The sequence below is a fragment of the Drosophila arizonae genome, chromosome 2 (genome assembly GCF_054131065.1).
Source record: "Drosophila arizonae isolate 15081-1271.41 chromosome 2, UAZ_ARI_1.0, whole genome shotgun sequence".
Lineage (NCBI taxonomy): Eukaryota > Metazoa > Arthropoda > Insecta > Diptera > Drosophilidae > Drosophila > Drosophila arizonae.
The window spans coordinates 31,278,069-31,303,840 of record NC_142922.1 but is presented as its reverse complement, the minus strand read 5'-3'; the positions used below and the strand labels follow the sequence as shown (position 1 = coordinate 31,303,840).

Sequence of the window (25,772 nt, the reverse complement as noted above, 5' to 3'; positions counted from 1 at the left end):
GTTTGTGTATGTGTGTGTGTTTCTTGTGTAAGCTGAAAGACGCGAAAAATTATTGAAATAGCTAGCACTCCAAGGGTTCAGGGGATCTCGTAGTCGAGCAGTCTCGACTAGAGCTTTCTTACTTGTTTTATTTATTTTTATACCCTGAACCCATTGAAAATGGGAAATCAGGGTATAATGGTTTTGTGAAAAAGTATGTAACGGGCAGAAGGAGGCGTGGCAGACCCCACAAAGTATATATATTCTTGATCAGCGTGACGAGCTGAGTCGATATAGCCCTGTCCGTCTGTCCGTCCGTCCGTCCGTCCGTCCGTCCGTCCGTCCGTCCGTCCGTCCGTCCGTCCGTCCGTCCGTCCGTCCGTCCGTCCGTCCGTATGAGTGCGTCGATCTCAGAAGTTATAAGAGCTAGAGAGCTGAAATTTGGCATGCATACTCGTGTGGACCATACGCAGTACGAGTTTGCTTTATTTTTTCGATAAATCGTCCGATAACTTTTTTATCGAGAATAATCGAAAAATTGATTTTGTTTTTTTAGCCTAATTTGAACATTTTTAAACCTGGAGTCTTCAAATTTGTGTTGTATATAAAGTTAATAAATACAAAGATTTTGTAATTTACAGATTTTGGATACCACGCCCCCTTCTCCCCCAATTTGTAAAAAACGCATTTCAAGTACTAGAGACTTGTGCTTTGGAATGTACACACATATTTACCATATGATTACACTCTGAAAGTTTCATTAAGATCATATGTTTACAAAAGAAATTATTCGACAAATAAATTCTCATAATATTGCCCACACTGCAGCGCAGCCCAAGCGCAGTCGCTGCTTACTGCGCAGTTAGCAGAGCGCAGGCTTATGCGTGCGTGTGGATGCATCTGTATGTATGTGTGCATAAAAGAAGTGCAGAATGATTAGAATATCAGCTTAGAGGGTTCAGGGTATCTCCTAGTCGAGCAGTCTCGACTAGAGTCTTCTTACTTGTTTATTTTTATTTTTTTTTTTGCAAGAAATCGTAGTCGTTGTTGAGCTGGTTGCCAGTGTTACAGTGTGTGTATGCCCTGTTCTGTGTCCTGCATAGGTGTCTGCTTTTTGGGTAATTGATGATTTACAACTTATTTACGCTTCAATTGTGCAATAATTGAAAATTGCTCCAAATTCATTTGGGGCACTTGGCAACTGAGGTAGCGTAGCTGTTTGCTTGCTGGCAAGCTGGCTGGCTAGCTGGCTGGCTGACTGGCTGGCTAGCTGACTGTGTCTTAGCGGGTCAGCGGAGGAGGCTATTGATTTGGCCATGCGGCAGATTCTTAAAGCTAAAGCAGCTAACACATAAGAAAAATTTTAATCGGCTTTGCCACATGCCCCGCCTCGATATGCAGCACAAATGGAGCATGGCAAATGAAATGGGTAACGGATTAAGCAGCAGCTGCTGCTGCTGCAAAACTGTTGAAATCTCTGGCATGCAGACAAAGAGAAATTTTGATCCAGAGCCGGCAAGGACAAAGGACAGAGGACAGCTTGGCATGGAGCCACATTAAAATTGAAATAGATGCAGCAACGTGGCCAAAAGGCTGGCCAAAAAGACGGCAGTACGGCTTGCCGTTTAAATTCAATTCGAAGTAAATGAAGCAGGCAGCAACACATTCTTACAGCGCAGCAAATTTAATAGCTCTCAACTTGACTGCAGCAGCAGTGGCTGTGCCACATGCCCCAGGAGCTGGCAGCTGTCCGACAATTGGCTACAAAATTGTGGCCAGAATCATACGTTAATTGCATTACTGTGTGGCTTCATATTTTGTGTGTATTTCAACTGGTGCCACGTCGAGCTCTGCTGCTGCCAATTATTAAAGTCATTAGTTGACGTTGCAGTTGGCAGCTGCTTGGGTTGGCCATAAATCGCCAGCTGGCCAACTGTAAACACATGCCAGGTAACGGTCAGGACAAATGACAGCCCGACAGCAAAATGTTGCCTAATTTTTTTTACACTCTTCCAGCCATGGCCCGCACGCAGCGCCAACATCGACGTTGACAAAGTTGCAGTCAACGCTAAGCGAACCACATAAATTTTTTCTGCTTGCTCCTACTAATTCGCCAGTGGGCGTGGCCATAAATAAAGCAGCCAAAAAAAAGCAGCAGGCAGAGAAACAAACGCAACAGCAAGCTGAAATTATGCCTAGAAGCTGGCGACAACAAATGCGATGCTGCATTAGCTGCAACAACTGCAGTCGGAGGATTCAACAGCTCAGCTGGTCGCATGGCCACGAGGCCCGCTCTGCAAATGGCCTTCCACTGGCTATTAGATTACCCAGCTACCATTAAGCAGGCCTCGAGCCTCCTCCTCATTCTCTGTCTCCTGATCGAGCCCAGTTCGCAGCGCAGCTGCTGCCATTTTGCAAACCCATTTCGCATTCGCGCTGTCATCGCCCAATGATATGTGTGGCTATCTGTGTGTCTGTATGTATGTGTATGAGTATTGAGGTGTGTGTGTAGTGCTGATTATTTTGTCGGCTAGTAAAATGAAACCAGTTTCTGGCAGATTTGGTTTCAGCGCTTTAAACCCTACTTTTTGCAATTTGCATTTGCATATCAGTCCAATGGGGCGTATACGTAATATTTTTGTAATCAAGTTTTAGCGGAATGTGGCAAAGACCGGGCCAAAAGCTCTACAGGCAGGTTTTACTACACCAATTGAAGCTGGCTGAACTCAGAGCTCGTTATAAATGGAAAAATAGTCGAGTTAGTATGACAGGAAATGCTAGGCTTACAGTTATCTAGATTAGATTAGAGTTTAAATGAAAATATTTTAATATATATTATTTACTTATTTATTTACTTTTCAAGATATAATATTATTAAGAACGCTACGTTGAGGCTAATTTGGAACAGTGTCATTTTTTTTTTTTTTTTTTTTTTTTTTTTTTTTTTTTTTGGTATGCCGTATACTAAGTCCAAAGAAGTTTTTTTCAATAGTCTTTTAGTTGAGTAGTTAATCTGAATATATTTTCTATTAAATATTAAATTGTTGAATTGACTTGAATATTACTCAATCTACGCGCTTGAAGGCAAATTTCGTACAGAGCTCAAAGATTAAAAGTAACAACGAGCAATAATATAATATAAATATAGAATACAATATTTAATATTTATTAATATTAATAATATTTATTAAAAAGTTAGACCTAATTCAATTTAACTTAATATTAAGCAGTGACAGCTGGGCATATTCTGCACCGATAATAAATCAATATAATAATAATACATTATTGAGAGTAGGACTTTGTAAAGCACAAAGCCCGTCTAAACATATATAACGTATACGTCACGTATGACGAATATTCATTTGAAGAATATTCATTGAAACTGTATGCAGACATGTTCCTTAGAATCTATTGGCGATATATAGATATATACTACTTTTTAATAACATAATACACTAACATAATACACTCTATTATTCCTTTATAACGATCATATGAAGCATGAGAATCTAGAAACGTTAAAATGCGAGGGGATCTCGATGGACTCAGTTAACCTTCAATGAATGTTCTGTCAGCAATTAGTGCACTACGATTAGAGTATTAAACTTGATTTTGCAAATGGTTACGGATTACACAACAATAAAGTACTCTCTTTAAATATACTTTCCCAGGGTAGCATTAAAAAGCAATTAGAACACAGTAAAAAATTGGAATTGTCGCACACTTGGCCAAACATTTGAACTGCTCTTATCACTTCAAAGAGGCATCATGAGGCACTGAGCCAAGCTTCCAACTAACGAACACAGCTCGAGTTGAAGTCGAGGCGCTGTCATTTTCCCACTAGATGAAGTACGTCGATTTGCCTTGCATATATATATACACATAGATATACATTTATACATATACATGTACATATAGACATATATTTGTATGCCTGGTGAGGCATCAGCAGTGCTTCCCCTCACGCAGTCAATTCCAGTGCACTTAAAACGGAAACGGAAGCGGTGAGCACTCATTGTCAAGCTCAAGCTCAGGCGCAACCGTTGTTTGCCCATCGCCAACGCCAACGCCAACGCCAACGCCATCGCCAGTTCCCATTTCACATTTACCATTTACCACTTGCCATCTATCCGTTGCTCTATCTTTCTTCTTTCCGTCTATCTAGACTACGGCACATTTTTTTCGAGATGTTGCCCTAGTAAAGGGTATTTTAATTTACTCAAAGCAAGTGTAACGTATAAAGGAGAGGGAGAGATTGGGAGAAAAAATGTACAACCACAAAAAGAAAGGGTCAACAAATACTACTACTACTCGTAGTTTTCCTAATGCCAATGACTATTGATAGGGCCAAAAACCATTAATAGTGGCGCAGAAAAATAAAAATTCGATACCTCAATAGTGCCATCGATAGTTTCCCAGCTCTTCAGCTAAAGTAGTTAAATCACTTATCCCAAATCATAAGCTCGATTGAATGGGCTACCTACAGTCCGACGTATATAAATGTTTAATATATCGTCGCATTCCCGCGGTGCGTCAATATGACGTGGGTACACTTTAAAGACCATTTTCTAAGCTTTGATATACCTGGAAATAAACTTTTACCTGTTCGGCTCAAGATTTACTCTATAATGAATATAAATTCTGTATTTCGATATATGTAATCGTAATTCAAGATAAGACACCTCTCTCATATGTTCTCCCAAAAGACAATCTTTTGGAAACCCTTTCTCAAAGGAAAGGGTATTTCGTCTGCTGCGTGCCTTTCCTTTTAGTGTTTCTTTTTTGCTATCGCTTAAATACTCTGGGCTCGAGCGTGTTAAAGTACATTTGATTTGATTTGTTGTTGACGGCGTCGTCGTCGTCGTCATCGTTGCTGTTGCTGTTGCTTTTGCTATTGCTGGTTAATGGACAGCCGAGCAGCAGTTGTTAGTCTTACACTAATCGCTCAGTTAGCTGACGTTCCCAATCGAGCGACCAGAACCTAGCCTGTCCCCCTGTGCCCATCTCTATCTCCCGTTCAGATATAGCTGTCCGTCAACAGACGTTCGAGTGCCACAGCATTTTTAATGCAATTTGTCTGATTTGTTGTTGACATATCTCTTATTGTTGTTGTTGTTGTTATTTTTGTTGGACTGTTGGTTGTCGTGATTTGTTGCTGATTTTGTCATTCAGTGATTATAACGGTTTTTTTTTCTATTTTGTTTGGCCCTGCACATACACACACACACACACAGACAAATTACTGTGCGACGCAACCATTACTAATTGTCATCAGAATTAAGTGGATTTCGCGTTTAATTGAAACCGTAAAGTAAATCAACCATCTAATCGTTAGAATGGGTTTTAAAGTCAAATTAGTGCAAGTTGTTTCAACAATCATCTGCTGCTGCTGCTGCTGCTGCTGCTGCTGTTGATGCAATTGAAGCTCTTCCCCAAATGAGCCAACACGATGCCAGTTCTGCTGCTTCTAAGCCATTTCATTTAGGCTTTCTGCCAAGCTAGCTGGAAACAGGTAAGGTACTACAAATTTTAATTCATGTAAACAACAATTGAGCTATCAAATTACAAAATTCTGTCTGTAAACTTGATTCTTATGACTTGGAATCATTAGTGAGTTAAAACAGTTAAGCCTCAAAATAGATGTATTCCAAAATATTTAATATGATCAATTATTGCTCATCAAAATTTGACTGAAATTTACTCCAATTATATTGAATAGAAATTTTGAAAACGATCAAAATTTAAAATGATATGTTAGATTTAGCTTTTTGAATATCAATATCAATTGATAACAAAAAAGTGTCTGTTGATCACTGAGCTAAAAATACTTTAGAAATAGGATCAACATTAAAAGTAGGGAGTGTTGAAATATCATTAGATAATTACACAATCTATATCAGCTTTTAAGCTAATCACTGCATATATTTATGCAAATCTACACTAATCTATATCCATTGACTCAATTTGGACTGGAAGTAGCTGCAATCATTTTTGCCAGCACTGGCAAAGGGCCTCGCTCCAGGCATCTATGCAGTCTAGTGCAGTGCCGGTCCGAAGGGATGGACAACCGACAACAATTAATGTTCCCTAATTGTTTCCGAAAAGATTGACTAGCCGACTATTGTAGTTGGGGCTCAAGTAAGGTTCTGTCTGCAGTGCATGGAAATGTGCAGCAAATGTTGGCATTGGCAATGGCATTGGCAGAAAGAGCTATAATAGCAACTGCGACTGCAACTGCAGCAGCCGAAGCTGAAGCTGGAGCTGGAGCTGAAGCTGGAGCTGGGGCTGAAGCTGAAGCCACAGCAGACAACTGCTGCAGTGGCTTGTCGTTATCTCAATGATGTGTTCTACCTACTTCCGGCATGGGTCTCATCAACAACTAGCACATATGTAGCTGTGCATGTGTGTGTGTGTGTGTGTGTGCGTGTGGCAGACAATTACATGACTTAGCTGACCAACTGGCCAGCTAACCAGCAGTCCAGCGTAGCAGCTGGCAATCATGTCTGATGAGCAAGCGACTGCGGTTGGAGCAGTCGCATATTTGCCTCCGCCTGTAGATACAAGTGTGGCATTATGACATGATGAGCCTCATTCAGTGGCAAAACCATTAAGAGCCAGCTGGAATGCACCGCCAGGCGATGAAAGCAAAAACGGACTTTTCGAAAAGGAAAAGTTTGTGTGCGTCGTTAAATCTAAAGCTCGATTGTTCTAATGAAAAGAAACAACTAGAAAATTGTTGACAGGATACGCTTGCGGATATGCCTTTAATTTGTTGCCAGACTGCAAATACTTGGGTAGACTCCTGACAAATACCCTACAAAGCAAAAATATAAAAATGGAAAAATTAAAAATAAATGAATGCCAATGTTTATTATTTGGAAACACGATATTTCTTTAACTCAATATCACAAATGTTTTTTATTCACCAAATGTGTATTGCATTACAATACCCATTTCATCACTCATCACACTGAATGCCACACAATGGGTTTTTGTTTCCAACCAACTTTTCAAAGTGACCTTGCCCGTGGCTCTAAATAGTGAATTCATTCGATGGGGCATTGCAACAGGAAATGCCATTTAATTGTCCCCCAACTTGTACGTAGTACCCAATAGATTGGACTGATTTACTACCTATGTATAGTATATGGCAGGGCGGAGCAGTTAATGAATGTATAACAGCCCATGGGGCAAACTTATGAGTTCACATGGACGACGAGCTTAAGTAGCACAGCATGCTGCCTTGGTAGAAACATCAACACCAGCCCGAAGGACACCATCAGCACATCATAAGGGAACAGAGTGAAGGCTGCTGCTTGTCCTACTGCTGCAGCTTCTGCTCGGCAATTATGGCAATTCAAAGTCACGTAGTATGGCAACAGATTTTTTAAATGATTTCATAAGTGCTAAAAACGCACAGAACTTTTCACAAAGGCCAATGCCAACGAACTGTGGGACCAACTAGTTGACATGGGATGTCCCACCGTGCTTCATTTCGCACAGCTTTAAGTCTTTAAGCACTTGTTGCATTAGCAATCGAAATGTTTTTTTTTTTTTTTTTTGAAATTAAATACAAATAAATTAAGTAGGCGATCCACAGCACCGCGGGAAACACTCCCAGCAGCCCTGTGGTCGGAACATTAATCAGAACTATGCCGGCCTGCAACCAAACAGGCGCCAATAAGAGCCAAAAGGCCCATTTAAATGACATTCAATGAGCCCGCGAGCTGCTCGGCGCTGTAAAGCCCAGCGTAGCCCAGGTAAACAAGGTGAGATTGAAAAGCAACACGGCTATCGATGTCCGCCTTGCTCCTCCTGCTTACTTTTCCAAAGTGCAATGCCAATAAATAAAATGCCATCGAGAGCCGAGCAACGCACTGTGGGCGAACTCAAAGTATAAAACTGATATCATCTATACGAATGTAGTACAAATAGTTAGTAAATATATGTGAATATATACACTTAATCAAATTATACTTGTGTAACCAACATTTTTTAATTAATCATTTTTTGATAAAAATACATGTTTATATCTAAAATTTATTTCACTTATGCCACATTTTATACAGATATTCATATATGACATTTTATTGTTTAATTTTTATTTTCATTTCATCCAAAAATCCTCAGAGAGGTATTTAAACAATGCTCTAGCTTCTGGACTCCTCGACAACACAAATAACAGCGAACAAACAGAGAGTAGACTAGTAGAGAGTTAGTTAGAGTTACTAGTAGATAACGTTGGAGTTCAAACCATCCGGTTATTTATAGTTATAGTTTGAAGATTTGCTTATTCTTTTGTACAAGACAGATTGCAAATAAAAAATATATAAAAAAAAATTTCATCCATCTTAATAATTAAAATGAACATTGATATTGTGAGTGTGAGTGTGAAAGATATATATATACATAGATATATATAAGACGTTTCATTGGATTTCCATTCGCCAGGAGAACGTGAAATACTTAAATCAACCAAATATAACTGTCTAATAATTTACAGTTTCCACATAGTTCTCATAAAATATAATTAATGGTTACAATGCTATATCTATACCCATAGCTACACCTACCTATACCTATAACTATTATATAAAGAAGAAACATTTAATTCACAAACTTCACAACTTTTACACTGATGCTAAAAATTATTTTGACAACAGAACACTATATCATCTCTGATGAAAATAAGTGATAGATAATGCTGATAAAATTGCAATGAAAAACTACATATCGATTCATTCGTTGAATGCCGTTAGTAATCTATATAGAAAATAATCTATAGCATTAACAAAAAAATTGCATTTGAAGATTTCCTGCCTTTTCTGATTCCCGACATTGTCTTTAGAGTTCTATCATTGCACTTTGGTCAACATGACTGATTTTTTGGCACATTTATTTGTTAAATTTATTATAGAATTCTGGATTCTTATTCTTTACATTTTAAATAGAAAACCAGCAGCACATTTTTAACTGTAAAATTTAAATAAATTTTTTTTCTTTTTCGTTATCTAAAAGAATTTAATTTTGCCCATCATCATCAAATCGCGGATTTGAATGCATTGTTGACAATTGAGTTAAATTTAAATAATTCATTCGTTCATGGATCGTTTGAATTGTGGCCACTGTCGTTGAGCTGCGCGACGCGGTTATATAAACAATGTTTGAAATCAATTTATCAGCTTGACTTCGATGAGGTGCTGCCATAAGCTTGGCCATGGCCGAAGGGGCGTGCCTGGAGGCGTCTATAGTTTGCTTTAGCAGCCGGGTTAGCAGTCGCAGGGCTCGTCAAACTTTATTGATACGGAAAACAATGCCAAGCGCAACAAAATTTAACAACGAACTCTGTTTACCTCACCGGCTTAACACGCGATTAAATTCTAATATGGATTTTATGCGGCAAACGGTGCTGGGCACAGGTAGCTGACAAATGACAGGTTCGTAAAGCGCGCATCATTGACACGTTGGCATTAAAACCGTTTATTGTTCTTGCGTAAGGCTGCGTTAAAATAAGTAATGACTGCCTTGGCGGGATGCTGGTTTTTGGGATTTTATTAACGCGCTTAGCTGGCAAGTGGATGAATTCCTCTCAGTTGGCAAGTGGCAATGACTTGATAAAGATTGATTGATTGATGGACCGTTGCGACTGCCACGCCGCTGTTACTGCTGCTTTACTCTGTGTGCTATGACAAATTGAGCTGTCATAATTCCGTATTCCCGCTTCCCGCTTCCCGCCTCCCGCCTCCCGCTTCCCGCAAGATATGCGCGCGTTCGCGGCGTATGAGTAATCCAATGTTGCGTATACGTCGCATGACACCCAGCACAATGCAGCGCACATTAGCAACAAGAACACACACTCACACACACACCATCAGCATTAAAAACAAATAATTTTACACTACTCACACTCACACACCCACACACTCGCAAGTGCTACGACTGTGACAGTTAAGCTTTAATTTTGTGCTGCTTTATAGATGGTTTACAAGCGTTTGCTTCACACATTTAACGAGCGAACACACACATGTCTGTGCGTGTGTGCCTGTGCATGTGTGTGTGCTTGATGAGGTAAATTAAATATTGCAACACAAATAGCAATGAAAACATGATGCGTAATTGCATGCATTTTATCACACGGCCAAAGTAACGAGCATTAAAGCCAACATCACATTTGCAGTATTAAGAAAGATGACGGCGCAGACAGGTGTTGCTCGGCTAACCAGATGTATGTGTCTGTGTGTGTGTGTGTGTGTATATGGGAGACACTCACCCACACATTGTATTTAATTACCAGGCATGTAGCACACGCTTAGCTGGACATGCTGCCATTGAATCAGCCACTGATTGCATAGCTCTGCAGCCTGATTAGCGCAACTTTGTTGGCTGCCACACGATGTTGTCGCATGTGCCACTTAGGGTAGATGCAAGAAATTGAAATGCATTATTTTATGGAACTTATGCGGGGGCAGCTGCCAGCCATTGAGCAAAAAATCAAAGTCGGCAACGCCCAAGCCAAAAACAATGCCAGCCATTTGCAATTGTTGCCACTTGTCGCGCTGTGTGCCCCCATTCTCCAGGGTGTCACATGGCAGAAGGAGATGGAACAATATAAGAGATCTAGGGCAAATTGCAATTTGAATGCCCTTGCAGACAGTCCGAATGATTTCAAAATATACTTATTAGGCAGAGAACTCAATTGATAAACTGTTCACTAGCAGGTCGAAGATATTTGAAAGTCTGAGATATTATTTTTAAAAAAACTGCAGAGTTTGCGAACTGATGGTGTTTCAATTTTGTGATAGGAAATGACTTGACTTGACAAACTGTAAAAATATTTTACTATAATTTACTAAAGACTAAGTAAAGTCCGTTATATTTATAATGTGCAAAGCTATTGAAATTATAAATCAGTTTCTGCCTTTAACTAATGCTTATTAATCTGTACTTAGAAAGTATAATACATATCTATTACCATATTTTGCCATTTCGACCTTAAATCAATATTCAATAGGAAATATATGAGTTAATATATATGTATGTATATTTATAAACATTTTTATTACATATATAAATATATTTTATATTTATGTATGACCTAAATAAATTTGCTGCTCTGAAATTTTCAAAGCCTATTTATATAAAGATTTCCTAGAGTTAGAGCTCGATTCATGCATAGTTACTTTAGTATCGGCTTAACTAACTTTTATAAAAGGCTTAAATACAAAGTTATAGAAATATGCGCAAGGCATTTTACAAACATCATGAAGCATAAATTTTGTATTGTATGAATACAAATTATTTAAATAATAATATAATATATAATTTAATATAATTATGGTTTTCCAACAGTTCCCCAGAGTGGAGATCATATCAGAGTCCTGATCGATTTCAGTGCTCACAAATATAATGCTCACACCAATTTATACAGCATTGTCTGTCGCACTAACATGAATATCGATAAGGCGGTTTATTCCAATAAATAATTCAATTTCAGATATCTACATATGTATATATTCACAAAAGAATAAATGGTTCTTTTGAAAAATACTTAAGTTCTCGTTCTAAGCGTTACAAATGTTGCACAAGTATGATTAAGCTTAGTCTTAGGGTAAATGAAAATCCGTGCCACAAAAATGTTTTATTGTGTCGCATTGCATCGCGCTGCATCGCGTCGCTTCTTGTTGCTTGTCTGGTTGCTCGGCTTTGTTTCAACTGTCAGCTGTCAGTTGTGTTGTTGCGGTTGCTGCTTGGAGTCGGTTTGGTTTAGTTTAGTTTGGTTTGGCTTGGCTTGGCTCGGCTTGGCTTGGCTTGGCTTTAAGCTGCTCTCGCACGCTTGCCAGTTGGTGTGGCACAGAACTGTTTGTTGATACTAATATTTGGTCTTAGCTGTTGCTTCTGCCACACATTTGTCTGCATATGTATACGTGTGTGTGTGTGTGTGTGCGTGTGCGTGTGCGAGTGTGTGTGGGTAAATACAAAAACTTCTGCTTAACTCCTGCAACATTTCATTGTTTATTTTCTCAGTTTTTTATTCAGTATTTTTGTTTCTCTCTTTTTGGCTTCTAGTTTGAGGTTTTTCAAACAAAAGCTGCTTTCCTGCCTGTAGCCCAACGCACTTTGCTAATATTAATGCCAAAGTGCAAAAGGTGAAAAACTTGTTTACTCAAAATGGACTTCGGCACGGAACAGTTGTCTCAAAGTTGACCAACACACTTTTCTACAGTGGGCCAAAGCTGCAAATTTTACCTCAAAATTGTACACTATGACGGGAAATAGTTTAACACCATAAAGCACCTTTGTAGATGTTATTTTTTTTTTTTTTTTCAATTTGAAAAATGTTGCTTAAAACATATTACATAAGTCAACATAGGTTAGCCAGTTCAGAATCTTACATTAAAAGAATTTAACTTTAGCATTTTAAGTATTGGTTACCCTTTGCTGAAGACAGTTCCAATTATTAACAAATTTAATAATTATATGCAGACAATGATGAAAATATATGTATATTAACATTATCCTTTAACTCTGAAACGATCGAAAAAATGTGAAATGTTAGTCTTTATGCTAAGGAAATGTAAGATTGACAGCTAGTTGTAGTTTAGTTCATAGATATCTTGTAATGAGAGAATCCTAAAAAAATGCAATATGCTCCATTTTCTTTATCCCTTAACTCTTTGGGGCTTTAAAATTGCAATTTTCTACAAAATGTTGACTGTTAACAAATAAGATTACTGTCATACATTTATATGCTCCTGTTAACTTACCAGCAAGATGTAGTTATTATATGTTGAACATATTGCGATGACAGTTTTGCTAAGATATATTATGTAATAACATATATATATCATGTATAACATATTTTATCAATCGATTCCATTGCATAACGTTTTTCGAAAGAGTAACTTTCGACTCTTAAATTCTAAAATGACAATAACAAAAAACATTTTTATACCCTGAACCTATTGAAAATGGGAAATCAGGGGTCTGCCACACCTCCTTCTGTCCGTTACATACCTTTTCACAAAACCATTATACCCTGAACCTATTGAAAATGGGAAATCAGGGTATAATGGTTTTGTGAAAAAGTATGTAACGGGCAGAAGGAGGTCTGGCAGACCCCACAAAGTATATATATTCTTGATCAGCGCCACGAGCTGAGTCGATATAGCCCTGTCCATCTGTCCGTCCGTCCGTATTAGTGCTCGAGTGTACCATACGCAGTACGAGTTTGCTTTATTTTTTCGATAAATCGTCCGATAACTTTTTTATCGAGAATAATCGAAAAATTTATTTTGTTTTTTTAGCCTAATTTGATCATTTTTAGACCTGGAGTCTTCAAATTTGCGTTGTATATAAAGTTAATCGATAAAAAGATTTTGTAATTTACAGATTTTGGATACCACGCCCCCTTTGCCCCCAATTTGTAAAAAACGCATTTCAGTACTAGAGACTTGGGCTTTGGAATGTACACACATATTCATCATATGATTACGCTCCAAAAGTTTAATTAAGATCGTATGTCTACAAAAGAAATTATTCAACAAATACATTCTCATAATATTGCCCACACTGCAGCGCCGCCCAAGCGCAGTCGCTGCTTACTGTGCAGTTAGCAGAGCGCAGGCTTATGCGTGCGTGTGGATGCATGTGTATGTATGTGTGCATAAAAGAAGTGCAGAATGGTTAGAATATCAGCTTAGAGGGTTCAGGGTATCTCCTAGTCGAGCAGTCTCGACTGGAGCCTTCTTACTTGTTTAGTTTTAACATTATAATTGTAAAATTTTAAGTACGCAGTTCGAGGTCGTCATAAATGTATTACAATGAGAGATTCTAACTTCTGTTACGTAATAACATATTTCAGTAAAATAACAGCCATTGTCAAATAATTATAAACAGTTTCCCCATTTGATTAAATATCTAAATCTTAAATATCTAAACACATGTCCATAAATATTCCATAGTACCAGCTCAAGTTGCTCTCTCGTGTATAGAAATGAAACATGTGCACAAACCATATGTATTATAAAGAAACAGACATATTTGTTATATGCTTGTATATGTTGCTATGCGCTTCAAATGAGTTTTGCTTCAATGTGAGTGAATTAAAGCTCTTGCCTCTGTCATTTAGCATTTACCACTGTACATGCGAAAACTTAGCAAGCCGCACGACCACGCACACTCACATATGTATGCTGATACATATGGACTTACTTACATACACGAGGAAATAGGTTTTATATATATGCATATACATATTTATATGTGCTTGCACCTGTTTGCATCGCCAGCTTAAAGCTTTGGGTCCAGCTGGTTAGCTGTCTGTCGGGCTGTCTGTCTAGCCTGGGAAAGGGCATGCACCTTGTTTCTCATTGCAAAGTTTTGGTTGTGGCAAATGGTAGGGTTTTAAGTTACCTAGAGTAAACATAAATTTTCAACATTTTGCTCAAATTGTTCATATTTATATTTCGGCTGCATGTGTAAATAGACAGTTTAAAAGTTGTTAAGGGGCTGTGTTAGTTGACTCATTTCAGGCGAAAGCAAAATTTTAATCCAACTCATGTCATATAAACGTTTGTTAGCCACAAACACACAAACACACAAACACACACACACACATAGGGCTCACAACAACAAATAGTTAATAAAATTGTGCAAATATCTGGCATGCTGCATAGCACACATTTTGCAATATTCTTCGTCTAGTGGCAAGTTGCAAAGAAATCTGAGCAGAGTGTTGACCACAAAAAGCCAACTTGGCAACACATCCCAGCTCACATAGTGACACACACACACATGCATACTAACACAGACACACACACTAACACACTCGCCTGCGCAACTGGTAAAGTTCATGGCATCAAGTGCGAAAGCAGCTTTGGCTAGCCGCAGGTGACACAACTTGAGAGGCCACCTAAATGGATGACTAATACATTGATGCAGCAACACAATGCTCGACCCAAAAAATATACATATATAAATAACGAACGATTGCTCGCCTCTGGGGCGTGGGCCACAGTATTAAACATAACATTTAACAGCATTTGTGGCAAGCTTTTATCAAATGCTACGTTTGCGCGAAAATAGTTTATGGTCGCCCTTTGTAGTTGCTCTCAGCCTTTTATATACCCTGTGAATGCATGCCAAACGAAGACTGTCATCGTCTTATATTGGATTATAATTTCAAAACGATTGGCTTAAAATTTTATGAATTGCCACCATTTGGGGGTCAAGTTTGATGCATGCAAACTAGAGCTGTAAAATCCATCGATCCACTGATGATTTCCCCTATGAAGCCTTTTATATGGAAAGAGAGAAAGAGCAAGAGAGTGAGAGGAAGAGCGAGCGAGAAAGAGAGAGATAATAATGATAATGCTATTAATAGCATAGCATCGCCATATACAGGAAGATGAGTTCATGTTGATGAAATCTCACCTCAACAATTATTTTAACCTAGATCTGAACATCTCTGCCAGATATCAGCTCTAGAGCAGTGTGCTGCCTTTAATCCATTCATAGCCAAGATTTCTATATATGTATATATATTAGATAGCCTCCCTAAAGATCTTCAGTCTATATTGACTATGTAAGCAAAAAAAATATTTTAGATAGGGCAACCTATAACTTATAAATAGAGAAAATCAAGACAACTGCAAGGCAACTGCCAGTCGTTCACTGCCCGTACTCGAGCACTTTGAATTGTTTTTGTTTCAACTTTTTGGCTAGCCAAGTTGCCGCAAACCCAACGCCAGCCGCAATATCATAAATATTTTATGTTGCGGCATGTTTTGTAATTCGTTTGTGTTTTGCAACTCAATTCCTTCTTTTTTGTGTTCGAAATGCTTTTGGAATAGTTGCGTTTGGGCCAAAAGTTCTTTAAAGCTGCCGCAGATAGCAGCAGAGCTAACTAGCAGCAAATTATTTTAAATGCCACATCCGTCCCGGCAACCGCGAACTTATGTTTAATTACACAAAGTGCCTGGATTTTCATAATTAGCGCGTTGCATGCAATCAGGCAACGAGCAGCTGCCGCATTCAAATCGGGGCAACATTTTGCTGTAACACGCGCGGCGCGTAATTAAAAATTGCAAAGAAATAAATGCTCACAAAGCCAAGCCAGTCGCAATGCTCTCCTGCAGATCCTGGACTCTCTGTAAATCCGTACCGCAGCAAGTAGCCATCGATCTACTTTAAAGTCGCAAACTGGGCCAATTTTCAGAATCCGGTTGCGAGCCGCCTTGATAATTGAGAAAGAGAGAGCAAGAGAGAGAGAGAGAGAGAGAGAGAGAGAGAAAGAGAGAGATGGAGTCGGAAGTTTGAGTGGAGGACAATGCTTCAGGGACATGTTTGGCCCGTTGCAGTTGCATTTGCATTGTTGCTGCCTCCGCTACCTGCAGCAACTCGGCACAGCTGAGAGACCGTGCGACAGCGGCAAATGTTGCAATTATTATGCAGCAGCCACATGACGTGACAGTATACCCGGCATATGCATATGCATATGAATGTGCATGTGTGTGTGTGTGTGTGTGTGTGTGTGTGTGTGTGTGTGTGTGTGTGCTGCTGCTGCTGTGCACAAAAGTTCAATATGTAAATGGGCATTGTGTGCGTGAACTGTCAACACATGGGCAAGCGAACGAACGAGCCAACGAAAATGCAACCGTCACCTTGGGAGTCATCAACATGTACAACGAAAACAGGCACTCACACTCACGCACACTCACTCACACTCACACACACTCACACACACACTCAAACAGAGCCGTGCAATCATTGACCACGAATGCAGCAACAATTGTGTCACATATAGCTGCATTGTGGGTCACTAGCGCAGAGCTAATAGAGACAATAAAATGAAATGAATGAGAGCGAGTGGAAGTGTAAAGGGAGCTGGGTACTGAAATCGCCAATTGTGGCACACAGGCAATTTAAGCCATTTATTAATTATGATTCAAAATCAATTTCCTACGATATAATACTCATTATTGAGATATAGTAACTCTTAAGCTGTTCTGTTACAGCCCTTGCTTCAAAAGGTTACAAGATCTAAACGGATTTGATTCGGTATAAAAGGTGTATTAAAATATATATGATACAAATATGTACACATATGTGTATATTATGTGGCACACCAATAGAGTTTCGAGCTAACGCGCTGCCAATCAGCGCGAAAATATATTTTATTTTTTCGAATTAGTCTAGCTAGTCTTTCCAATTTTGGGAGTTACGCTTCAAAAATGGGTAATTTACAGGGTATTTTGAATATGCCACGCCCCATTAGTCAATAACGAAGATTGTCAACATGAGTATATATGCCAAATTCATGCCTCTAGTAGTCAAAATCATTGCTGAAATATAATATATATAGTATTTCTCGATTGATCACAATTATAGAGTATTGGAAAAATCTGAATTATAAAAATATCAAAAGAACTACTTATAGGTAAATATTTCAATATTGGTTCGAGTTTCTAGCTGCAACAGCCATGAAAGGGTTCGCACTCATACGGACAGACACACGGACGGACAGACAACAATACGAGCATTGCACCAATATGCTGTATCACATTGCGCATAGTATAAAAATGAATGCATCAAAATTATGATTTAGAATATATATTATAACTAGCTGGCCCGGCAAACGTTGCATTGCCCTCTATATTATTTCTAGGTAAAAAATTGTTGAAAGCTATGTTGTTCAGGTTGGGATACACTCTTGATTAATTTATTAATCGGATTTTCATTCAAGCGCCTTGTAAAGGACATTCTTCGTTTTTTGGTCAGGTGCAAGAACAAATAATGCGGATGGTTTGCCAACACGTGAGCTTGCCACGTTCAATTGACCATGAGAAAAACACACATTTTCTAGATTGAGGCCACAAATAGTCAAAGATTGGCCCTGTGACTTGTTGATCGTCATGGCGAAGGCAAGACGAAGCGAGAATTCAAATAAATTCAAAGGGCATATCTTTTGAGATCATCGGAATCCTAGGAATAAGAACTTCCTCATCTTTAAATTTTCCTTTGAGTATCGACGCGTGAATCACATTGCTCATCAGTTTTCTTATCACCAAACGCGTTCCATTGCACAGTTTTGGTTGGTTTAAATTTCTAAGCATGCAAATCTTGGAGAATTGCTCTGTTCATAGCTGTGTTCATTTCTTGACGCCGGTCAAGTTGTTCTTCCATATTGCCCATGAAGTATATTTGCAAGAATTTTTGCTGTGCATCTTCAATAGGTTGCAATGATCCAATGCGATGGCAAATCTGGCCTTGAATCTTTAAATTCAAAGCCATAGTTATAGTTAGATTTACAAACACTTTTTACATAAATCTAACAAACTACATTATTCCAAAATTTTTTTTATTTTTTTATTTTTTTTATTTTGACAGTCATAGAAAATAACATTTTTAACGTAAATTACCTTAAATGTCGGATTATATCCGTTACCAATAATTTCCGCCCCAAATGAAGTCATTTGAAAACAGGCATTGTATTTTTGAGTGCTCGTTAGAAAATGTCGTGATTCTAGTGTTTCGCCGTAAAGCAGGGAACGCAATGCTCTGGTGGCGAGACCACTAATGGCAATGTCACTTTACCACTAAGGCAGCACAAACCGGGCGTTTCACCAGCAAACTTCAATGCGCCACAATGCTGGCAAACAACGTCCATTGGACCAATGCAAACTAAACGATTCAAGCTGTAATCAATGGTGCAATCATATCGAAACGCTGCTCGATTCAAATCAATCCTTGAACCATTTCTTATTGCCATTTCACGGGCTGCCTCTCTTTGAGAAGCACGAATTAAGGCCCTTCTTTGCTGGGTACTAACGCGGAGCCTTTCTCGGGCGATTTCTCGCTCTTCGTCAGATAATTGACTCGCGCTATTCCGTTGCCTAATTGCATTATGGGTCCGCCGGGAAAGATTAGATCTTCTAGGACGCGGCATTTTTATTAATAGTAATACTGCCCTCGCACAAAACCATATAAATCAATCGAGAAATATAAATAATAAATAATTTACACAAATTTATGTTTGAGACAAACAAATACCTGAACTTTCGAGATATTTAGCTTTTGTAAAAGTCCAAAAATATAAAAAGCCAAAAATACACTTTTTAATAATTAACTTTTTTTTTTAAATTTCGAATTTTTAATTTTTTATTTATTTTTGATTAGTCAGGTTTTAATCTTTTGATTTTTTTTTTTTAATTTTTTCAGATTTTTGATTTGAAATATTTAGAATGTTTAAAAGTCCAAAAATATAAAAAGCCAAAAATACACTTTTTAATAATTAATTTTTTTTTTTTTTTGAATTTCGAATTTTAAATTTTTTATTTATTTTTTGAACAGTCAGGTTTTAATCTTTTGATTTTTTTTTTGAATTTTTGCAGATTTTTGATTTGAAATATTTTTCTTTTTGATTAGGAAAAAAATTTTTTTTTGTTGAATAGTCTTTTTTTTTTTTTGTTGAATAGTCTGGCCTGCTCGAGGCTGTGCCGTAGACTGACTGACTACATTTGTTTATTTACTTCTACACTATTGTCAAAACTGTCACTGTTACCAAGCCTACTGGGTATAAAAAAAATTTGAACATTTGGGGAAAAAACCGCGTTTTTCAAGTATTCGGCAAATTTTTTCAGTATTTTTAAGACCCTATACTAAACTCGTTGCGGAGACAAATCCAACAAATCAAAAACCATGAAAATTGGTCCAGCAGATCTCGAGTTATAAGTGCTTGGACACTTTTACACAACTCTCTTTTATATATATAGATATTGTAAAAGATTATAAAAGCAACCGTCCAAATTTAATTATTATCTTTATTCAAACCTCAATCATGTTAGGAATCAGGATATCAGGAGCCAAAGCAGCCTGTTGTCTCAGTAAATTACCAAGAGCCTTTTATAGCTTAGCATATCTTTTCCCAAGAATCACAACCAAAAGCAATGACCGAAATAGTAAAGTCAAAAAGAAGTCAATCGAGACTGCAGACGTACTGAAGTGAGGAAGAGCTGAACCAATTGCAAATATTCGGCAGAGAAGACAAGTTAAAGAGAAAAACATTTAGATGCGTCAGATAGAGCTTGAGCGCTTAACTCAGTAAGCCTTGAAAATGCATGGGGACATATCTAACTAAATCGCAAACCCTGCAGACTTTAGTGCTTAGTAAAAAGCGTTAATCACACTTTGGCGCTGACACTTGAGCATGTTTTTCTCGAAAATGTGAAAATGTGAAAATGCAGCAAATGATTTGCAAATATTTTGCACAAGAGTTGGCAAGTGTTGTTGCAGGAACATGCGCGAAAATTCTTAAGACGGATGACACCATCACATAGGACATACATATACACTGGCGTGTGTGTGTGCTTACAAGTGTTGTGTGCATTTGTTTTGCAGGCACGCACTCAATAATTAAGCATATACATATGCTACAAACACTTACACACACGCACACAGAGACAATCCCGAGACATGTAATCTAACTGTTCTTCCGATTCTGTATGTTGCTGCAACATGCGGCGTACTTTTGTCCGTCCAACAACCCGCTGACAGGAGCTCCGCTTCGGCTGCCACTGCGGTTTCTCACATGTCGACTTAATTAAAGAAAACTTAATTAAATGATAACACAGCAGCCAACAGAGTTATGCGAAATATTTCATGTATCCCTGCGCTCGACAACGACAACCGAAACAATCGCAATATGCCAGTTGCATTGACATTCACAATATATTCTCATTTTGTCTCTCACTTTCTCCCTCTCTCTCTCTCTCTCTCTCTCTCTCTCTCTCTCTCTCTCTTTGTCACACACGTTTGATCAGATTGTTGCCTTAGTTGAGCCGCTTAAGGTAGTGAGCAAGCGTTCTATAGCTTTTCACTTTTATGACAGGCAATTGAGGACAGCCATTCACCTACTTAATTGCCGCAACAATTGGCCAACAGGTGTCTGTAAATGGTCGAAGCACTGGCAGAGAGCCATTCAACGCTGCGCCAATTATTTTTGCCTGAATGCCGGAGATTATCAATGCTGCCAATGCTGCCAGCAGCCAATTTGTGAATGACGCAAAAACCGAATAAAACATAGTACATGGCGAGGATACACTTTGCTTGCAGTGTATTCTGGACATGCCGCACATTCATATAAATATGCTTACGCATGGCCAAGTGCATTAAATAAGCAATAGGATTCCATCAGTAAAGACAAACAAGTGTATAAGCTGTTTCTCTCCCTCGCACCCATCAAAATGCTGTATGCATATTGGTTTGCTTGAATTGATGCAATCACTCGAACAAACGCTCGCTACTCATCTCGCTCTCTCTTGCATAAATGCGCCTAGTGATCGTCATTTTATTTTCGTCATACAAATTTAAATAGCTTACACATACACATGCATATATATACATATATGTACATGCACATGCACTTAGTCAACGCCACACAGAGCGATACTCTTATTGAAACGCCTTCTCATTCTTTAGCACCCAAATATAAATAGTATAAGAGCATGCGTATGTAAATTACACAATTTGAATTGTTAAACAGCTAAACTCTGCACATACATATATCAGACCTGAACACTGATCCTACCGCTTATTGATTGATCTCTTGTACAAGTGTATTCAGCATTCAGGAATTTCTAAATGCTTCATATGTCCTTGTTATTTTTTGCTCATTCGAAAAGTGGGTTAAAAAACATGCAGTACTCAACTCCGGCTGCTTAAAAGGCCCAGCAATTCAATCGTAAACGCTGCAACGCTTGGGATACACTCGTAACGCCTCGTCCTTGCTAGGACACACAAAACAGATACATTAGCGACCATAACGCATGAGCAAGCGAGTGTGTGTGTGTGTGTCCGTTTGCATGTGTGGGTAGGAAGAATGGTAGTGCTTTTAGATGACTGTGCTGAAATGGCTTTATAAGTGTTTATGCAACTAGTCGAGGATGCATGTATGCATGTGTGTGTCAGTGTGCGTGTGTGTACGTATTTGCTGCCGCCTGTTGCCAAGAAAACAGTGACACTTTTCCGCATGTTATGCCTGTTGTTGCAATTGTTTGGACTCACCCACACCCACACAGAGCTACTCACACACACAGACTGGCACAAAGGCACACACTCTCATGATTTGCTCAGTGCATGCATTATGGCATTGTCTCTGTCAATATTGTTGCAACGTGGCACTGTTTCGACAATGCAGCCGAAAAATAACATTTTTTGCAGACATCTGGGCCTCGGCCTTTTGGCTGTAGTCCCTTAAAGAGGCAGGCATGCAAATTAGCTTTAACTCGGTTCAAGAGCTTATACATGGCAGACTTTACAGTTGCATGTCCACTTAATTTGCAATTGTGCTGAACGTCCCACCCAGCTCACACGCAAACACACACACACACTCTTAAACTTCCGGCGGAATAATGCTTCTGTGCACACACACACACACACACATACCACTCCAGTGGACACATCCTGCCCAGCGGAGGTGCCAGCGATTTCAGCAATTTGTTGTTTGCGCGCATTGATGCTAATGCCAATTGCTGCTGTTGCTGTTGCAGTTGCAGTTGCTTTTGCTGTTGTTGTTGCTGCTGCTGCAACACGAATTTTAGGGTCATCGATTCACTAGAATTGTTACTGCCAACGCGTTGGCAACGCCTGCGTCACATCCTTCCTCCTGGCCCGCTGTGTCGGCTGCTTTTTATAGCTGTTGTCAAGTTACATTTTATTATGATCACGAGCACGTGACTGCAGTCAGACAGGCTTTTGAAATTGACTCAAAAATCGAATATAAACAAGTAGGAAAACTGGACTAGAGACTACCCTGAACCAAATTTCGATATATTTAAAAATATAAATTAAAAAAAAAAAACTCATTTACTTATAAAGTGTCAAATATAATAAAGCCACAAGCTGTAACTATAAACTGCTTCAAAAGTCCTAGCACTAATATATTCTTCTTCATTTGAAAAATTGAAATCTGCTCGCGACAAGCAGCCACCAGGTTTTGATCTAAGAAACATTAGTCGAAGCTTTGTCGGCAGAGTCCAAGGGATGGCAAAAAATACATCGAGAGAGTTGGATCTAGCCCCCGTGACCTAGACCCAGAAAACCTATTGAGCTGGATCTCGACTCTCTATATTCTGCGCCGCTCTCACATAACCTTAACGAAAATATTTAATTAATTTCATATAATTTAAGACACCAGTCTGCAAATATTTCATAAGATACACATATAAGTATTTTATTAAAAAACATGTTATATATAAAAATCTTTGCAATCGCACATGTCATTTGAAATTTCCAGGTTAAAAAAATGTTCTATCGCTTCGTAGTCAAATTATCGATTATTATTATCGATAATAAAGAAATGGGAGTTATTGTTCTAGTTAAAAGAAAATTGACTTCACTGCTACAGTGACATTTAGCAAATCTAAGTATTTTACAATATTAGAGACTGCACGCACTTGAAATATGTGAGTACATGCATAAAAAACGTTCGCATGTAATATGGGAATAATGCTTGGCACTCAAATTAATGTGATGTTCCACATGACTTAGTTTCAGTACAATTAACTATTATAATTCGATTAAGGCGTGTCGGAGAGCAAATTTATTTCGTTATATACCAGTTATACGCTTATATGATTTACTCGTTCTTCGTATGCTTTCAAATAGGTATAAAAGGGAAAGCCAAACCCCGAAATCTATCATCGTTTTTGAACGGAAGCTACAATTTACATGAAACTGGTAAGAATGCAAATTTGTGTTATTTCTGACAAGTAACAACCTTATTTTGTTTCTTCTACTCACAGATACTGTTCACTGCTGTGCTCGCTGTCTTGGCGTCCAACTGCTTTGCTCAAGATGGAGCTACTCCAAGTCATGATCCACCAACTGAAGTTCCAGCAACTGTATCAGTACCTAGGCTAAAGCTCCACCAACTGAAGTTCCAGCAACTGTATCAGTACCTAAGCTAAAGCTGCTTCTTGAAATATAAAGTTGATTCAAATATTCATTCAAAATGAAATTTTTGAGCTGGTCCAATTATTTGTTGGGGCATTAAAGTCTACAAATTTGGTTTAAGTCTGGCCTGTTCAAACGCGTAAGACTGCCCTTGTCAAAAAAAAAAAAAAAAAAAAAAAAAAAAAGAAAAAAAAACAGTCACAATAAGCAACAACGCATGGGCACCGATTTTTTATGAGAATTTATATTAAAACTAAGATAGCTATAAATATTTTGAAAACAATTCGATACAATTCGATCTGCCTCGCCTTGTTCCGCATGTTACATACATTTGCACAAAACTATTTTACCCTGCTTTTCAATGGGTTCAGGCTTTAATAAGTCAACGTTTTTTAAATTCTGCGACTTCAAATTGTGTTGCAGTTAGGTATGCCATAAAGTTAAAACATTCCAGGGCGTGCACAATGAAAGCTCTGCAGCAACTCTCACACATATATACAGTATGCATTCCATCCGTGTGTGTGTGTCCACTTGTTTGTAACTTTTTTAGCATACTTTCGCGCGCCAAAAAATAACTGATGGCATTTATTTAGTACATTCCCCCCCTCCCCTACCAACCTCCCTTCTGACGACTCTTTGTGCCTATTAGCATGTGCATTATCATATGTATTTGTATTTGCCCTTGGTTTTTTATTTTGTTGCTGATGATTTTCATTGCCCGCCAACTCTTTTCCTTACATATTCCATTTGATTGGTGTCCTGTTCCAGTATTTCGATGCTGCTGAAATTGCGTGGATGTGATTTTTCCACTTGGCATCGCATGTGGAAATTAGAAAATTATTTTTACTGCTACATGGCTTTGAAGCATTCAGTTTCATGTGTTTGCTATTGCATTTGTACATAAAAAGCGATACGAACGAATTTTCACACAGATACGAAATTAAACTTCCTGTCACACAATTAGTATGGCATCCGTTAGTTAAATGAAATATAATGTCCACAAAGGGTAGAACGCGATTTTGTTGCATTTTTCATTCATCTGCATGCATAAATTTGTGGGAGCACTTGATTCGTTTTCTACTGCATGAACATACACATACATATACATAGTATTGGCCAAATCGATTTTTGATAAGCCAGTATAGAACTTGTTCACTTTGAGTCTAAGGCAAAATATACTAAACTAATTTCAAAACAGCAAAAACAATGACAAAGAGCACACATAAGGACTTGGCGAAATTCGTAACAAGTAAAAGAAATTAATTTCTTCCCAAGTCGCTAATCCAATACACTTTTCTCCATCGTTAAACTCAAGCGATTACTTGAATTCTCCTCCGATTTCCATAGATTTCATCCACTAGCGAAAGCCTGTCACTGCTGGCAGAGTACCCAGTGTAAGGGTAATAGAGACACAAGGCAATGGAATACTCTGCGCGCAGCCACAACATGATGTGGCCATGGGGCTGGCGGTAATGAAAATGACTCTTCACGGGGAGGGATGGCCGCAAAGAGTTTTTTGCGCTGATGTTGATTGATTTCGCGTTTGGTGCAGCTGACAGCAGAGCGCGATGCCCAACTATGACTTATTTTTAGATGAGCTCGCAGTGGCGATTGCTTAATTAAAGCACAAGGAAAAAGAAATCTGCTGTAACTCATGAGCAGGAGTAGCAGCAGAGGCGGCAGCAGCCGGCGGCAGAAAGCAAATCAAAGCATTTTTAAAAAGAAAACTTTTTAATGAGTTGTGGCAGGCCCACAGGCAGCTGTTTTTCTAATAATTTAACACACGTTGCGTATGCGCCGCATGTGACGCACCCATAGAGCACAATCCAATCAAAAGTTTA

General features: G+C 38.5%; 1 protein-coding gene and 3 long non-coding RNA genes across 7 annotated transcripts in view; 3 read left to right on the top strand and 1 right to left on the bottom strand.

The window, feature by feature from the left end:
* LOC149270885 (uncharacterized) overlaps positions 1–25,772 on the top strand; it is a 100,169-nt gene that overhangs the window by 56,437 nt on the left and 17,960 nt on the right. The gene's annotated exons all lie outside the window — the stretch shown is intronic.
* LOC149270886 (uncharacterized) lies at positions 5,473–23,981 on the top strand. Of its 4 annotated transcripts, none has more exons than XR_016269420.1 (3): positions 5,473–5,491; positions 23,644–23,715; positions 23,781–23,981. It is a non-coding gene; the product is annotated as an uncharacterized LOC149270886 (long non-coding RNA). The 4 variants fall into 4 exon arrangements; XR_016269427.1 differs by lacking the exon at positions 5,473–5,491 and adding an exon at positions 22,862–22,880; XR_016269409.1 differs by lacking the exon at positions 5,473–5,491 and adding an exon at positions 23,423–23,441.
* Positions 17,589–18,705, top strand: LOC149270888 (uncharacterized). The gene is made up of 2 exons (XR_016269442.1): positions 17,589–17,675; positions 17,758–18,705. It is a non-coding gene; the product is annotated as an uncharacterized LOC149270888 (long non-coding RNA).
* Positions 18,370–19,755, bottom strand: LOC149270887 (uncharacterized). Its single transcript, XR_016269440.1, has 2 exons — positions 19,030–19,755; positions 18,370–18,942 (listed from the first exon to the last, which is right to left on the bottom strand). It is a non-coding gene; the product is annotated as an uncharacterized LOC149270887 (long non-coding RNA).